Genomic DNA, 18,969 nt, shown 5'->3' with positions numbered 1-18,969 from the left:
CATTATCGTCCAGGACGATAGGCATATCGTCCTGGTCGATTAGTTCAAATATGAGGAAAATCTTCCTGAATATCGCCCTGAAATGAAGCTGGACGATGTCTAATCGTCCTGGACGATCTTGCGATCAGCCTGGACGAAATTCCCATTAATTGCTTTCCAAAACTGCCTGAGAAATATTGGAAAAATTGCTCTGGATCGTCCGAAACGATATTTTATAGTCCAGGATGATATACTGGGACGATGTCCAAAAATAAGTATTTCCTAAGTAGATATGGCGGCAGATTCTTGCTGAATTGAGCCGATCGTCCTGGCCGATACAAAATCGTCCAGGACGATGTGTTTTGCATAAAGACGGCTGCTTTAATGAGGACGCCCTAATTAGGGTTTCTACTTTTGTCAGATCGTCCAGGACGATATAAATATCGTCCCGGACGATGTTACTAAAAATAGAAATTTTTTTGGGCACAACAGAAAATCTTCCAAGTTACAAATCATCAGATGCCACACCAAATACAACAGACTCAAGAAAGGAAAAAAGATTACAAACTGACACAGACCTAGTATACCCAATTTTGAGCTGGTTCCAAATTGTAGTCTGATTGTGTGGACCTGAAAAGTTAGAACATAAGGCAATTGTAGAGAAATAAGGAATGTTTGCTATCATCAAAATCATAAACCATAGATCCGCAACATGCCTATCACAGAGGATTGACGTTGAATGATCTTATGATGGGGTCGAAATATGCCCATCATAGAGAATCAAATCTTAAGGGAAGGTAGAACCCAACCTTAATGGAAAGAGAGCATGAAATGATTGATTAATGTTTTAATGTTCATAAAAATTACTTTGACATTGAAAACATAATTGACTAAAATTAGTCCAGGACATCAAAACATTTCATTAATTGAGAATTCAAGCTGCATCAAGAATAATATTTCTTAAGGAGACACCTACTAGCAGGTAATATTAGATGATTTCTTTTACAATCTACTAGCTGATACGAGCCCCCTTTGCATACTGTCTCCTCAATGAAGAGTCTTTCGCATGTTGGTTCAAAATTTCCATTGATCTCTCATTGAGCTAAGATAGGCCTCTGAAGAACCTAGACTAAGTCTCCTACTTAGAAGGCTCTAGGTCGCACTAACTTATCATGATCTTGAACCATTCAAGCCTTATACAACTCTAGACTTTATTAAGCTTGGAGACGACACTCTTCAAGGCCTTTGAGTTCTTCTAGCTAGAGTTGTGCATTCCGCTCAGTTGTGAATTGGTTGTGGAATGCAACCCTAAGTGAGGGAATCTACACTTTTAAAGGGAGTACAACCTCAGTCCCAAACACTAGTACAAACGTAGTGGATTGTGTCAGGGTCTTGTAAGTGGTTTGATAGGCCCACAAGGCTTCTAAAAACCCCTCATACCATTGATGTTTATTATCATCGAGGGTCTTTTTGATAATCTGCATTAATGTCTTATTGAAGGCCTCAACCAACCCATTAGCCCAAGGATAATAAATTGTTGAGTATCTCCAATCAATGTTATGACGTATTTCAAAATTATTGATTTTTATAGGCTAGAATGTAGACATATTATCAAATATAATTTTGTAGGGTATGCTAAGTCGAAATATGATATGATCATGAAATAATTTCAAGATATGGAGTGATGTTATATACTTAGGGGAATTGCTTTTGTCCATTATAAAAAGTAGTAAGTTACAACTAATATGAAGTGATGATCCTTTAAAAAAGGAGGGTTAATTGGCCCGATAACATATGTGCCCCAACATTCAAAGGGCGACAAAGCTATAATGGGATGCAACACATTAAGCAGTTGATATAAAACCACATCATGAACCTACCACTGATGACAATGTTTCACAACTTTCATGCAATCATCATTAATTATAGGCTAGTAATATCCAAGTCTTTTGATTTTCAACTTTAATTTTGGACCTGATTGATTAGCTCACATAGTCTCGAATGGACCTCATTAATAATCTTCAAGGCATCTTATTTGTCTAAACAATGTAGCCACATATGATCAAATGATCGGTAGTATAATGTATTGTTGACTAGTGTATATGATATGACACATTTATTCATCTAGTTGGCTAGGGATTTATTCTGGGAAAGTTTACCCTCTCGAAGGTAGTCAATTAAAGCTCTTCTCCAGGTGCCTTCTTTATTGGTTGCTGAAGAGCTAAAAAAGATTTAGAGAGATTGCTTGTTGATGTGCTCCAAATCTATAGGAGTGAGGACTTAATGACCTTGAATCTCTATAGAAATGGAATCTTCTTCTAGGCATGCAAATTCCTTTACAATCTTAGCTAGGTCATCTACCACAGAATTACTCCCACAGGGAACCTATAGAAAGTTACGGAAGGGATTTTCTATAGTAGGTGAATGGTGTAATGTGATACTTAAGGAGTTTAGGATTCAAAATGTTATAGGTTCCTACAATCTAGTTGATTACGAGTTAAGAATCACTAAAGATTTTAATCTCCATAATTTTCGTCATGATTGCAAGTTCCAGGCCAATTATTAGAGCTTCGTACTCAACCTCATTTTCGTGCAAGGCTATGATAAATGGCAAGAAAAATGCATCATTCCCTTCTCCAGCGTTATGAAAATTGGACTAATTCCAATTTTTTAGGAGTTATAGATTTTTGGGTTTTCCCATTGAGAGGAGAGGATGCCGCACCATCAAAATACAGTTCCTATACGGGGTGGTCATTAGATTCCTTTAAACACATGATTAGTTCATCATGTAAATCATCATTTAAAGGAGAACCCGCTGGCAGCAGGTGCATTGCAAGGGAGGTTGCAACGACCTGTCCTTTCACAATACAGGGGAATGAAAGTGATTTCAAATTGAAGTAGCATCATAGACCATCAAGCCAAACGTCTTGATAATGTAGTCCCGGTTATAAGGTATTGCAAGCGATTGACTCTAGAAATCAAGTTGATTGAATGAGAAAGTATGTAGTATCTTAGTTTCTAGGCTACAAAGGCTAAATCAAGAGAATGTTGTTGACCTCATTTTTATCTTGGTTTGCCCACGAGCACATCAAATTGAGTTGATAGAGCCTCATCAAGCTTGATTCAACTCAAATTGAGCTCTATCAGCTCAATTTGATGTCAATTTGGGTTTTATTTTTGTTAATTAGTTTGGTTGAGAAAGTCAAGCCGTATTGAACCCATATTTACTTAATTTGGGTCTAATTAAGTTTGATTTGAGCTCAAGCTTGATCCAATCTTCCCAATTTAATCTCAATTAAACTACAATATGTATTTAATGAATTTTGAATTTAATTCCTAATATCAGATCTGGTGACGTTGAAATTTGATTCTACTATGTTCAGTATTGACAGTTGTGTGATCTTCCCTTTTGGAACTCCTCAATCAGCTCGAGCGAAGACTTATGCGAGATAGAGCCATTTCTATGCTGGGGAGAAATAGAGGATTGTCACTCGAGCGATAGAAGGCGGATTCCCATTCCTTTTCCCTGTTTCGTCCTGCTCTATAGAGAGCATTCGCACTCCAGCTCTCTTTCTTCCCCGCTCCCTCACGACCTCCTTGCTCCAGGAGTTCTCACCCTACTCTCCCTCTCTGTCTCCTCTTTATTCGAACCAAACCTGATGCCAAGCCCCCCCATCCCAGTCGTTTCCTGTTCGCACAAGCAAGAGAAAAAGGCCGAAGCCCCTCCATCATTCCCGATCCTTTTGTCCGATCTGTCCAGTAGAGGAGTTGCTGCCTCCTTTCTCTTATCTCCCTGGGGTTCACACCAGCAAGAGGATCTCAAGCCCCGCAGACACCGTCCAGCCCTAGCCACCGGTCCTTCTTTGGCAAGGTGATTTTCCTCCTCATCTTCTTCTTCTTCTTTCTCTGTTATTTATTTATTTTCCTAACTCCTTTCTTCGCCATCTTTCCTTTCCTCTTCCATACCCTTCCATGTAAAGAAAATGTATACTTGTAAATGATTTTCATTTGTTTGAAATTAAAACATTAGAGATAAACGATCATTTGGATGTATATGGTTTGGAATGTGAGTGTTGAAAGCACATGATTTATCATCGATGTATATTTTTTGAACATGGATATTTGATAAATGAAATTTAGATTTTCTTATGATTCATATCATGAGACTCAAAGTTTTATGTATAGGTTGTGGAAAATAAGGAGCCATGTTATTCTTTACCTTAAAAAAAAAATGTGTAGGCAAGGTGTTTGTGTTATTGTTTGTTAAGAAATGATGTAAGTTCTTTTGTTTGATTCAAAGAAAAGATGTTTGTATCTTGGCAAAGCATGCTTGGAGGTGAATGTGTTGTTAGACTTCACATTAATCATGAGCAAAATTAGAATGTTTTATTATGAATATCCATGCTTTATCTTCACACATAAGTTTCATCATTTGAATACTTACGCTTGAAGACTTTGATTGAACATTTGTAGATGTATTTGATATGAAGGTTTCATGCTACCTTTCCTTTTCTTCATTGTTGTGTTGGATACAATCCATTCGCTAAATCTCAAACATGTTTTGCTCGCCAATTTTCATAGTTCTTTTTTCAGTAGATTATTTATCATGATATAAATCAACATGACATGCTTTTGTTAATTTGAACATCTAATGTATTAACAAAGAACCTATCGCCAGGAAAAAAAATAAAATGATCATTAATTCCATATTTTTGTTTATATTCATTCGTTTTAAGTACATACACACACATATATTCAAAAAGAAATTGTATCATTTTAGTTTCTTGAGATTTAAAGAGAATATTCTTAGTTTTAAATAAGGAATGATCATGTATATTTTTATTTGTATATATATACTCAGATTTCTAAGCTCCACCATATACTCGGCGGCAAATGAATGTGGAGGGTTATGTTTATATAACATAGTTTAGCTTGTTTTAACGCTTCAATCTTATGCATACATTGACTTAATATTATATCACATGATCCTTGCTTTGAAAGGATATCTCATTTTAAGTATGTCAATTCATATATCGCATGCTAGCATCTTGATAAAATTCCCCAGTGCTTAGCTTCATCGATGTTCCTTTATGTTTTGAACGAGTCATGTACCATAATGAGACTAGTCAATGATGCCTTTGTGACACTCATGTATATTCTCGAACTTCGAATATAGTCTACACTTGATGTGAGATTGTATTATTATTTATCACCAAACTAGAATTCTATACTTCATGAAGTGTGTTTTAAATCAACACAATACATTTATGCTTTGGTTACATGTTTGATCCCTATTATTCCAAGGCATGGTATTTATCTTATGTCAACAAAAGCTAATTGTGATTCTCCCTTTTTATTTAGATGATCGAAGGTTACTCATGGCAAATTGAATAGTATCCAAATATGTTTAAAATGGCCTTTAGAGCATGTTTGCATTCTCATTATTGTTGTTCGTTCATTATAGAGACTTTAACGATTCCCTTTATTCATATACGTTATACTTCAAGTAAAAAAAAAATAAAGATTTGAGGTCGTATTTTGGCATGATATAGGGTAGGCTTAAATAGGATTCATAAATTCCGTTAGGAAGGTTGTCTTGTTAATGTGAAAGATTCTCATTCATTTTATGTTGTATCGATTGTTCAGCATGGGAAAGTGATACTATAGTTTATGAGTGGTATTTGGAGAAGTGTATATACTCTTGTGATTCTTTATTGGTTTGTATTTTTAATGAAATATTTGAATACATTCATGAATATGAAGCTTGGAAATGAGAGTAGTGCATGCATATTATGTGATTACAATTGTTAGTAAGTTATATCCTTCATTCAATATAACCATATTAAATTTCTTCTTTAATGTGGTTATCTGAAAAAAATGTGTATTCAATTGCCTCGATTCTGTAGTATCAAGATTTGAAACAATCAAATTAGAATGTAGTATATGGATTAGAATCTACATGCGCTTAATTATTTAAATGTATAATATGAACTTAATCTCAAATGGCGTATTCTTATGATTGTAAAAAATTTTGATATTTATTTACAAAGAGTGTACCTTCTCATGTGAATGGAGAAATATTTTTGTTTGAAGTCATGCTTTTGTTGAAAAGCTTCAAGTATGCTTACTCTTTATATTCCCTGTAATATAACACACATTGTTATGAATGACACATTGTTTGGGTGAGAGTAAAATTTTCATAATTTATTTGATTGATGTGACTCATGTTTATGGTTTGTACTTTGACCTTCAAATGTAGCTTGTATTGCATGATCTTTAAAGAAAAATTATGTAACACAAGAATATGATTGAGTTGTAGTTTTGGCACATGTATTGCATCACATATCTCCCTATTTTGACGGCTGTTTACACTATTTTTTATATCTTCTCACTCATTTCCCTTGTATATATGTCCACTTTTAGCTTTACCACGACATACACATCAGACCCAAATGACATTGATTGTGACATTTTGTAAGAGGGTTCATTTCATAAGTATGGATGACCTATATACATTTTATTAAGCGAATTTTCATATCTGAGGCTATCAAATTTTCATATGATTCACGTGCAACTTCTCTTTGTGCTCTATGTTAGAAAATCTATACATGTGTATGATGAATTTATGTGTACTGAATATGCACCCATTGGTTGCTTTCTTTTCGTACATTTGAGATAAATTGTTAAGTTATAAATTTTATTTGCTTTTGATTAATGCTTGCATAATTGTATTTTTTATCGAACGATGCCTACTTCTACATTATCTCGTGTTCTAGTAATGTCATGGATATATTTGATAAATACAAATATTAAATTGCTTACTAGTTAGATGTTTATTTACTATAATTTTTTTCTGAATGGCATCTACGCTCACCAATATATTTCTCTTTTATTTTATCTTGAGAGGTATATTGAGTCTTATGTATACATTAGTCGTTGAATCATTTACATGGGAGCTTTTATGTGGGCAATTCGGGTAAGGTATACCTTGATAGTCTTGTAGAGACTTATCATTGCATTATCGAATGGTTACACATTTGCACACACATTTGACTGCTTTTTCTTTCTTGACTGGATATACTTGATAGGATGTTTAGTTAGCCGGTCATAGGTTAGTTTACTAATAAAGCTTTGGCCTTGTGGGCCAAAGCTTGCCCCCCATGTCATGAAACCTAGAGACATTTAAGGTCATTTTAGGCCAGTAGTGTAGGCCACCTACTTGTGTCATATGCATCACTTTTCCCACACGAAGTGGGCACCATTAGGATAATTTTATTTGGGTTTTAAAAATATTTAAATAATTATAAAAATTATTTCTTAATGATTTTAGGCCTCCAAATATACCTTTAACAAGCATGATAAAAAAAATATACGAAAATGAAATAAAATTTGAGCTCTACTATGTTAGGTAGTCTCTCTTATTAGTTTTATAATTATGATATCTTTTAATTATTAGCATGTTTGTCCACTGTTCGAACATAATGTAGAACCAAAGTTTTGATTTTCATTTGCTCCAAAAAATGATATTATGGACTCCTAAAAGCTACAAAACCAACTAGTAAAAATACACTAATGAATTCGTAATTAATCTTAAATCATTAATGAACCAATCATAATGATAACCTTCCACTAAAAATCATTAAACAATAAATATAAAGCTTAATAACAAGATGATTACCTAGCTACTCGGGTTTACGAGAATATTAACTTAGCCTCAAGGAGGGTGTAATAAATCTCATGGCCCTAATTTAACAAGGATAATTATCACTTAACTTAAGTAAACATTAATAAGCTACCAACAAATTAAATCTAGCAACTAATATCTTAATTAATTCAAAAATATAAGAAGTGTATATCAAACCTAAACATTAAGTATTAAAAGTGGCTAAATAAATGTAATAAACATACAAGTCCCTAATCAAATTCAAAAACCTACACTGTTACGACCAAACCCGATCGGAACGAATCCCATCGTGTTCAGTCGCGACGGATAACAATAAGATCTAGGTTTGAAATTTATTTTCAAACTTTCTTCCAATACATGTACATACATAAAATAGAGCTACTACAAACATCCAAATATACAAAGAAATTCATCCATAATTTTCTTCTTCTGTCATTCATCAAAATAATCATATACATTACAGTACATGGCTTCAGACAAAAGATACAAAACAAAAAGTAAACCAGCCATTACTGTATAAAAATCAAAAGTATAGAAATATCTATACTTCCTTCCCTTTCCCAAAACCTGAAAACCACGAAGATAACCACAGTGAGCTAACAGCTCAGCAAGACTACACCAGCCGATCTAAATTTCTAGATTCTTACATTCCAAAATAATTCCCAGAAACTTTAAAAAATAGTTTATTCAGATAGCCGTACAAAAATTTAAATATTCATCAGAAATCCATATATACAAACAGAATTCAGACAATTATATAGAAATCAGATAATCAGATAAAATTCAAATAACATATACAGAACAGATAATTATACGGAATAAAATAACAGATACAGAAGAACTGAATCAAATTCATGTAACAGAATTGTTCAAATCACGTTTCAGAACACATTTCAAATTAGATTTTAAAATAGATTTCAGAAAATATTTCCCTGACACTGACAAAATCTCAGAGGATTTTGGCTCCTTATGCCTCTCTTCCCTGGCACAGACATAATCTCAAAGGATTCTGAACCCTTATGCCTCCCTTTATGCTTACAACACCAGAACATATTAGATATACAGAATTATTGTGATTTGAATGATATCAGAAGGGAGTTATAAGTGGTCGAAATCCTTTGAGATTTTATCTGTGTCAGGGAAGGGAGGCAAAAGGGATCAGAATCCTTTTAGATTCTGTCTGGGTCCGAGAATATAAAAATGAATTCTTAACTGATAATTCTATATATCTAATATGTTCTGGTGTTGTAAGCACAAAGGGAGGCATAAGGGGTCAGAATCCTTTGAGATTCTGTCTGTGTCAGGGAAGGGGGGCATAAGAGACCAGAATCCTTTGAGATTCTATCAAAAGGATTCCGACCCCTTATAACTCCCTTCTAATATCACTCAAATCACATCAAATATCAATTCATATCAAATTCTGAGAAATCAGATTCATATCAGAATATCGTCAGAGAGAATAACGGAAGACAACAGAAATTTAATGGATGAAAAATTCACAATTTCAGAAAATTACCAAATTATCAGATATAGTGTAAAACATCATTTCAAGCCTTTCATTGTACTGAAGCAATATTTTTCGACATCCAGATAATTTTCTATTCGATAAAAACCTCACAGAATTCAAAATACTTGGTGCAAAATTTTTAAAAAATACTCAAAACGTGCAAAATCATAATCTCTATGACATACCTAAAGTTACGAGGTAAAATTTTTACCGGTGCAAAGATATACCCGTTTTTCGCTAACGAAAACAAATTTTGAAATAGAAAATCCATCAAAACTCAACAACAACAAAGTCAAAACTCACATTTCTAAAAAATGAGAAAGGCATAATGTGCCTTATCTCAAGTCGATCAACTTTCCCAACTGCGGCGACGAATGAAAACGAACTGAAGTAGCCCAAAACTCAACTTTTTCTCCTTTTCCTCTTACCTTTCTCTCTCCTCAGCTTTCTCTCTCTTCCAAAAAATGAAATATATATTTAATGGCTGAGATATTTTCCCCGATCGTCCGGACGATATTCACAGTTCATCCCGTGATGATCTCCTCGGTTTGTTCACAAACAAAGTTCGTACGAACGAAATTTGCTCTTTGTATAGGGGCAATCTCCTCGGGTTGCCATCGTACAAACGATGACCAATTTCGTCCCTAGACAAAGTTCTCTGTCTAAAAGCTTTCAACTGTTCGTCACGGACGAACTCAACTTCGTATGGACGAACCTGGAAGGAAAAATCCAAAACAAACCAAAACATGGAAGAAAAATGGTTTTTATAATCTACCCACCTTAAGAAAAATGTCGTTCTCGACATTCCCAAAGCAAAACTGAGTCAAAACAAACTTGGATACAACTGTCTCATATCTAATTCCTTCTCCCAAGTAGCCTCTCTGGCCGTTCTGAACTTCCACTAAACCTTAACCATAGGAATCTGTTTACTTCTCAGCTTTCGCACATCATAAGCCAAAATCTTTTCAGGCTCTTCTCTATACTGTAGATTTGCCTGAACTTCAACATTAGCATAAAGTTTCTTTCGAGAATCAAATATCCACTTTCTCAAAGAGGATACATGAAATATATTATGTACATCAGACATCTGATCATGCAATAACAACCTATAAGTAGAATTACCAACCCTTTCAATGATCTCAAAAAGTCTGACATACCTTGGACTAAACTTGTTTACGCTTTCAAATATGCTAAAACCTTTTATCATACTGACTTTGACTACACAAAATCCCTAACTTGAAATTCAACCAATTTGTGCTTCTGATTGTAATACTTTTGCTGTATGTTCTGTGCAGATTTCAATCTTTTCTTAATCAGATTAATTTTCAAAACAGCATCATCTACAAAAACTGAACCCATCACTTGTCTATCTCCCACTTCAGTCAAAGTTAACGGAGTTCTACACTTTCTTCCATATAGAGCTTTGTAAGGTGCCATACCAATATTAGACTGATAACTGTTATTATATGCAAATTCTATCAGTGGGATATGATCTTCCCAACTGCGTCCAAAATCCAAAACACAATCTCAGAAGATCTTCTAGTACATGAATAGTCCTCTCAGACTATCCATCAGTCTGCGGATGAAAAGCCGTACTGAAATACAACTTCGTACCCAATCCTTGTGAAATACCTCTCTATAGTCTAGAGGTAAACCTTCCATCTCGATCAGATAAAATCACTTTTGATACACCGTGTAATCTAACAATCTCTTTAACATAGATCTGGGCTAACTTGTCCATTGGATCTGTCTGTCTAATCGAAAGGAAATGTGCGAACTTTGTCAGTCGATCAACAATCACCCAAATAACATCATGTCCTCCTCAATCTAGGGAAACCCATAGCAAAATCCATTGTTACATCTTTCCATTTTCACTCAGGGATAGGCAAAGACTGCAAAAGACCTCCCGGTCTCTGATGTTCTGCCTTCACTAACTAACAGGCTTCGCATTTTGAAACAAACTCCGCTGTCCTTTTTTATTCCAAGCCACTAAAATAAATTTTTCATATCTTCGTACATTTTACCACTTCCTAGATGAATAGTATAGCCTGTATAATGAGCTTCGTGTAGAATCTCTTTTCTCAGATCTCCAGACATAGGAACCCAAAGCCTATTCTTATAGAAAATAATACCGTAATAAAAAATTTGTAGTTCTGATTTCTTACCAGACTTGATCTGATTAATCAAATTCAAATATTTTGCATATGACTTCTGAGCTTCATGAATCTTTTCTACTAAAGAGTGCTTAATACTCATCTGAGTCACTATATCGTAATCAGTATGAGATATTACCTTCAACTGTAATCTTTCCATATCTCGTATTAGGTACTCATCAGAAGTGAGCTGTAAACATGATAACCCAGAAGACTTCCTGCTCAAAGCATTTACTACCACATTAGCCTTACTATGCTGATACTGAATAGTCAAATCATAATCCTTGATCAACTTAGTCATCTCCTTTGCCTCAAATTCAAATCCTTCTGAGTGAATATGTACTTCAAACTCTTATGATCCGTGAAAATCTCACATATGATGCCATATAAATAATGACGCCAAATCTTCAAAGCAAATACAACAGCAGCCAATTTCAAACCATATATCGGGTAGTTTCTTTTCATGTGGTTTCAATTGTCTTGAAGCATAAGCTATTACCCGACCATGCTGCATCAGAACACATCCCAAACCTTTCAGTGAAGCATCACTGAATACTTAAAATCCTTCCGTACCAGAGGGAGGTGGTAACACTGGAGCAGAAGTCAAACAATCCTTCAATCTCTGAAAACTAGCTTCACACTCCGGTGTCCAAACTAAGGCTACTGACTTATGAGTCAGTCTAGTCAAAGGTGCTGAAATATGAGAAAATTCCTTCATAAACTTTCTATAATATCCGGCCATACTCAAGAAACTACGTATCTCAAACACCGTAATAGGCCTTGGCCAATTAGCAACTGCTTGAACTTTCTGGGGACAAAAGAAATACCTTCACCACTCACTATGTGTCCCAGAAAAGAAATGTTCTTAAACTAGAATTCACACTTAGACAATTTTGCATACAACTGATGTTGCCTCAGAGTCTCCAACACTCTTCTCAAATGTCTAACCTGTTCTTCCTCAGAAGCAGAATATATCAAAATATCATCTATGAAAACTATCACAGACTGATCCATGTAATCTTTGAATACTCTATTCATCAGATCCATAAAAATAGCTGGTGCATTGGTTACCCCAAATGGCATAACCAAAAACTCATAGTGTCCGTACTAAGTACTGAAAGTTATTTTCATAACATCAGCTTCTCTCACCTTCACCTGATAATAACCAGAACTCAAATCAATCTTCGAGAATACAGAAGATCCAGCAAGTTGATCAAATATATCGTCAATTCGTGACATCGGATACTTATTCTTGATTGTGACTTTATTCAAATCTCTATAATCAACACACATACACATTGTACCGTCCTTCTTCACAAACAGAACTGGTTCTCCCCAAGGAGAGACACTCGGACGAACAAATCCTCTGTCAACCAACTCCTGGAGCTAAACTTTTAACTCCGCAAGTTCTTTTGGCGCCATTCTATATAGAGCCTTAGATATCGAGGTCATACCCAGAATTACATCAATACAGAACTCAACATATCTATACGGAGGTAACCCAACCAACTCCTCATAAAACACATCTGAAAAGTCTCGTACAACCAGGATATTAGAAACATAATCCACTTCTATATTCATATCCCGCACTGATGCCAGAAATACCATACAACCCTTCTACCATAATCTTCTTACTTCTAATATAGAAATCAAACAGGATAAAACACCTCTTAATCTTTGGAATACACAACTTTTACCGTCCATAAATAATATAACTTGCTTTTTCAAACAGTCAATCTGAGCCTCATACATACTCAGCCAATTCATACCCAAAATAAAATCATACAAAGAAATCGGCAGAAAAATCAAACAAGACTTCCACTTCTTTCCAGAAATTTCAATCTCACATAAATAAAACTTCCTGGCTATCAAATTATTTTCAACCAGCAAAATAAAAAAAAGTGAAACAGGTAACGTAACTGAAGCTAGTTGCAAAGCATCAAAACAGTGCTCGAAAAGAATCGAATGACTAGCTCCAGAATCAAATAAAACACGACTAGGTTCTCGAAAATATAAATCATACATATCACCACATCAGGAGCATCTCGAGCCTCTTGTTAATTCAAATTATACACAAGTGGTTGAACTGGAGCTGGAGCTACAGAACTACTAGGCTCCCTCTGATTACCCCTAGGTGGTCTCCTTGCTACAGAACTTGAACCACCAACTCTACCAAAAGATCCTTCAAAAATAGTACGGGGAGGAATTATCCTAGGCCTTCTAGATCATTGGTCGAATCTAGCTTGTGGACACTCTGCTATCTGATGTCCTGGATGACCACATCTGAAACACAGACTAGTCATCCTGTAACACTAGCCAAAATGTCTTCATCCATAATTCTGTAACACAGGTACCCCACTAACTGAACCAGAATTGGCTACATTTCCACTACTAGAGACTATAGCAGATACTGACTGTCCACTTGTCTTTGAATCTCCAGATAAAAATCTATTCTTTTTTCCAGAGAAACTACTACCATATGTCTCACTACTGACCCTCTTTCTATTAGCAGTCCACCACTACTAGTAGCCATCAGATCATTCTCTATCAGTCGAGATCTTTCCACAAGCTCAGAGAAATTAGAAATATGAAATGGTACCAGGGGTTGCCTCAAAATATCTCGAAGTCCCCTCAGAAATCTATAACACTTCTCAACAAAAGTACTGACCAACAGAGGATATCTTGACAAAGAAGTAAACTCTGCCTCATACTGCATTATTGTCTTGCTCCCTTGAATCAATATCAGAAAAGTCTCCTACATTTATTATCTTACAGAAGAGGATAAAAACCAAGATCTAAACACTTCAAAAAATTCTTCCCAAGAAATCAAAGAGTTTAACTTACCCTGAAATTTCTCCTCCTATTGGCCCATCCACCAACGCTCTGCTTCACCATTCAATAGAAATATTGTTAATTGTACCTTCCTATCAGGAGGATATTACATACCATCATAGGTCTTTTTCAACCTCCTCAACCAATCCTCTTCTGCTTTGGGCTCAACAGTGCCCTCAAATCTTTGAGGCTTTAATCTCAAAAATATTTGTATATGTCTGTTTACATTCTCAAATCTAACAACAGAAATTCTATTTTGCGTCTCGCTCATCATCTGAGCTATCAGTGTGGCAAACTGAGAAACTTTATCTAAACCAACTATGGAAGCAGAACTATTCACAGGAGCTGCCTGACTAACACTCTACCCATCAGTCATATCCGGGTCTGGCGGATCCATAATCACACAGAATGCAACTATGCACATGCACATAAAAAAATAATAAAAATCTAAACGGACCCAAAAGTACCCCACCAAACTTGCAGATCATTTCCTATAGCTCTGTCTTATGATCCAAATTCCAAAACTATAGCTCTGATACCACTTTACTTTTCACGACCCAACCCGATCGGAACGAATACCATCATGTTGAGTCGCGATGGATAACCCCAAGATCTAGCTTTGGAATTTGTTTTCAGACTTTCTTCCAATACACATACATACATAAAACAGAGCTACTATAAACATCCAAATATAAAAAGAAATTCATCCATAATTTTTTTCTTCTATCATTCATTAAAATAATCATATACATTATAATCAATGGCTTCAAACAAAAGATACATAACATAAAGTAAACCAGCTATAACTGTATAAAAACCAAAAGTACAAAAATACCTATACTTCAGATCAGATCCTGAACGACTAATCAAAAACTTCATTCCCTTTCCCAGAACCTGAAAATCATGAAGATAACCACAGTGAGCTAAAATCTCAGTAAGACTACATAGCCAATCTAAATTTCTACATTCTCACATTCTAAAACAATTCCCAAAAACTTTAAAAAATAGTTTATTCATAAAAAAATTTAAATATTCATCAGAAATCCAGATATACAAAACAAAATTTGGACAATCGTATAGAAATTAGATAATCAAATAGAATTCAGATAATAGATATAGAGTAGATAATCATACGGAATCAAATAACATATACAGAAGAACTGAATCAAATTCATATAACAGAATTGTTCAAATAACATTTCAGATCACATTTAAAATCAGATTTTAGAATAGATTTCAGAATATATTTACCTGACACTGATAGAATCTCAAAGGATTTTTGCCCCTTATGCCTCTCTTCCGTAACACTGATAGAATCTCAAAGGATTCTGGCCCCATATGTCTCCCTACCTTGACACAGACACAATCTCAAAGGATTCTAGCCCCCTATAATTCCCTTATGATATCATTCAAATAACATCAAACATCAATTCATATCAAATTTAGAGAAATCAGATTCATATCAGAATATCGTCAGAGAGTACAATGACAGACTATAGAAATTCAACGGATCCGAAATTCACAATTTTAGAAAATTACCAAATTATCAGAGATAGTGTAAAACATCATTTCAAGACTTTCATTGTACTTAAGAAATATTTTTTGGCATCCAGATAATTTTTTATTAGATAAAAACCTCGCCAAATTTAAAATACTCAGTGCAAAATTTCCAAAAAATACTCAAAACGTGCAAAATCATAATCTCTACGACATACCAAAAGTTAGACAGTAAAAGTTTTACCGGTGCAAAGATATACCCATTTTTTACTAACAGAAATAAATTTTGAAATAGAAAATACGTCAGAACTCACATTTCTGAAAATTGAGAAAGGCATAATGTGCCTTTCCTCGAGTCGATCAACTTTCCTAACTGCGACGACAGACGAAAATGGACTGAAATCGCCTAAAACCCTACTTTTCCTCCTTTTCCTCTTCCCTTTCTCTCTCTTCCAAAAAAATGAAATAGATATTTAATGGCTGAGATATTTTTCCTGATCGTCCGGATGATATTTGCAGTTCGTCCCAGGATGATCTCCTCGGTTTGTTCATAAACAAAGTTCGTACGAATGAAATTTGCTCTTTATACAGGGATGATCTCCTCGGGTTGCCATCGTACAAACGATGATCAATTTCGTTCCTATACGAAGCTCTTTGTCTAAAAGCTTTCAATTGTACATCCCGAATGAATTCAACTTCGTACAGACAAATCTGGAAGGAAAAATCCAAAATAAACCAGAACATACAAGAAAAGGGTTTTCACATATACAACTCCTAAAATTCATTAATTAATCTATAATCTCTAAAATATCCCTAACCAACATATAACTTTAAAGTCATTAACTAATCAATTGAAATCTTAAAAATATATAAAACACACCTCTTAGTAACCCTTAACTTAATAATATATGATAATCTATATTAAGCAAGATGAAATTAAATTAAAATTATTAAAACTCTCTCAACCAACTTTCTAGTGTTTAGTAAAATATTAAGACACTAACATTTGAACTTAAACTAAAACTTCTTAATCTTAAGTAAACCAAAATGAATCGGTTGTAAGAGAAAATTAATTTCAAGTCATACCATAGTGCCTTATCTCATATAGAATTTATATTTATCTTTATACATTCTCCCTTAATATACATGAGGTATATAGGATGGACTACCTTAAGTTGCGGGGCTATGTGTCATAAGAAGACTAATTCCTCGAGCCCACTGTGACACTGACATGTACTTCACAAATTAAGGAGAAATAATATAAAGGTCTATATAAATTGGTTCATCTTTAAAAATTTAAAAAACCACCCGTAGGGACCCAAACTAATTACCTTCACCACCCAACTCTTACACCATAAGTCAAATATAGGAAGGATAGGAATTTTCTTTTTGTGGTGGATAGTAGACCCATTTTAGTAGTGTCAACTTTAGCCATTCCCGAGTCTTAGATTACTACCAAGGGAATGACTAACCAACCCTTACCACTTTTTAAATGATTTCAGCCTTGATTAGAAGTAGGATTGAGGATGGGTCATTTGCCCCTAAATTATTATAATCTTAGTATATATTAGGGCCCAAGTCCCTTTGGGTACTTAATAATTTAATAATTAAAATCTCAATCCTAAAGCTAAGTGTTAATGAACTCACCCTAAATGGCTAAGCACTTAAAGAAAAATTTGAGGGTTAATAATTTGAACAATAAAGAACTCAATCTTGTAACTAGAACCACTCACCTAATTTGGGATAGTTAGGTACACATTTTTTTGCACACACTTAGGTGCTGGATAGGACAATTTTCTTTTATAGGCATTTTAGGGTAGGGTGTAGCTAGGATAACCTTTTACACTTTATTTCTTTTACATTTTGTATATGTGATGATGTGATGATATTTCTGGCTTGGCTTATTTTTGGCTTCTTTTTTTTTTAGTTGATGAGTGGGCACTTGCCCTTAAGTGGTTAGATTTTATAGAAATATTTTCTACAGGTGGTCATGTTCCTAAAGGGCAATATAAAAAAAAATGTTGTCATTATAAATGTGTTCTTTAATAGGTATTGCAAAGAATACTAAAGATTCCTTGAGAATATGGCCCTAAGGATTAGGTTCTGGAAGGTGTGTGATTATTTATTATAACAACGCAAATAATTTTTTTTGTAGGGGCTCAATGTAATTTTCTTTTATAAAATGTAATTTGATTTAAAGTGTTGTGAAAGCTTTAAAATGAGGTATTTTAAATATGTTAGGGATCCAAAGCAAAAAAGAAAACCCTTTATAGAGAATTTCTTCTCATTTGGATATCCTATTGGATGGTGCAACACGAGGAGTTGGAAGGAAATAAGATGAATATAAAAATACCTCATTTTTAAGACTTACGTCATTTCATAGGGATAGAATTCGGGTTATTGTTGGTGGAGCCCGTCCACCCTTACTTTTCAGTACTTTTGGGTTGTATAATAAGTGGCACTTGCCACGGACTTTGATACTTTGATTAATATTATTGATGTGATGATGTGTTTAATTTGCTTGTGCATTAAAACTGCATATTTTTTCTTAAGTTTTTTACATTATTTTGCTTTGGGGTGGCTCGAACGGAGTCAACGTTAGGCTCTTTAAGATGTTAAATTTTTTATAAAACTAAAATTTATTTAAGTAAGATAAAAAAGTGAACAGAGGATTTAAATCAACCAATATTTCTAAAATTAATACATGACTCTTTTAAAGGGTCACTTTTTTAAAAATTATAATGGGTAAGCCTTATTCACTTTACAGTGACTATTGATCAATCCTGATTGGCCCTACCTACACAAGACTTGAATCAGCATATAGATTTTTCTTTTATAATATAAAGGGATAATTCACTTTGCATAATCATAGTACCACCCATGATCGGGTTTTCTGTGCCTCCCATCACTCTTGCATTTGCATAAGACTGGACAATATAGATTTAATATGCTAGGTAGAGTTTAGCTGTTACCCCTTTTCAAGCAGGGTGATAAATCCAAGTCGGGGCTTCTTAGATCCCTTATGGAATTTAAGCTGTAAGTCCCCTTATGATGTCAACTTTTGATGAATTCTAAATCTATCATTCTTCTTAGGTTAATAAATTCAATCTTTGATGTTTTAAACTCAAAATTTCAATCATATCATTGTTCATTTAAAAAAGGTTTAATTATCACTAAAGATAAAGCGAAGAACTTATCCTCTTTGGAATATAAATTAGGAACTTTCCATGTGCACTGAGTCAAGAAGAGAGTAATACAACATTCTTAATCGAGAGTTTTCTTAGGTCAAAGTTAAGGATATAATTAACCATGGGGGT

The sequence above is a fragment of the Dendrobium catenatum genome, unplaced genomic scaffold (assembly GCF_001605985.2).
Source record: "Dendrobium catenatum unplaced genomic scaffold, ASM160598v2 fragScaff_scaffold_671, whole genome shotgun sequence".
NCBI classification, from domain to species: domain Eukaryota; kingdom Viridiplantae; phylum Streptophyta; class Magnoliopsida; order Asparagales; family Orchidaceae; genus Dendrobium; species Dendrobium catenatum.
Note: the sequence above shows the minus strand (reverse complement) of the source record.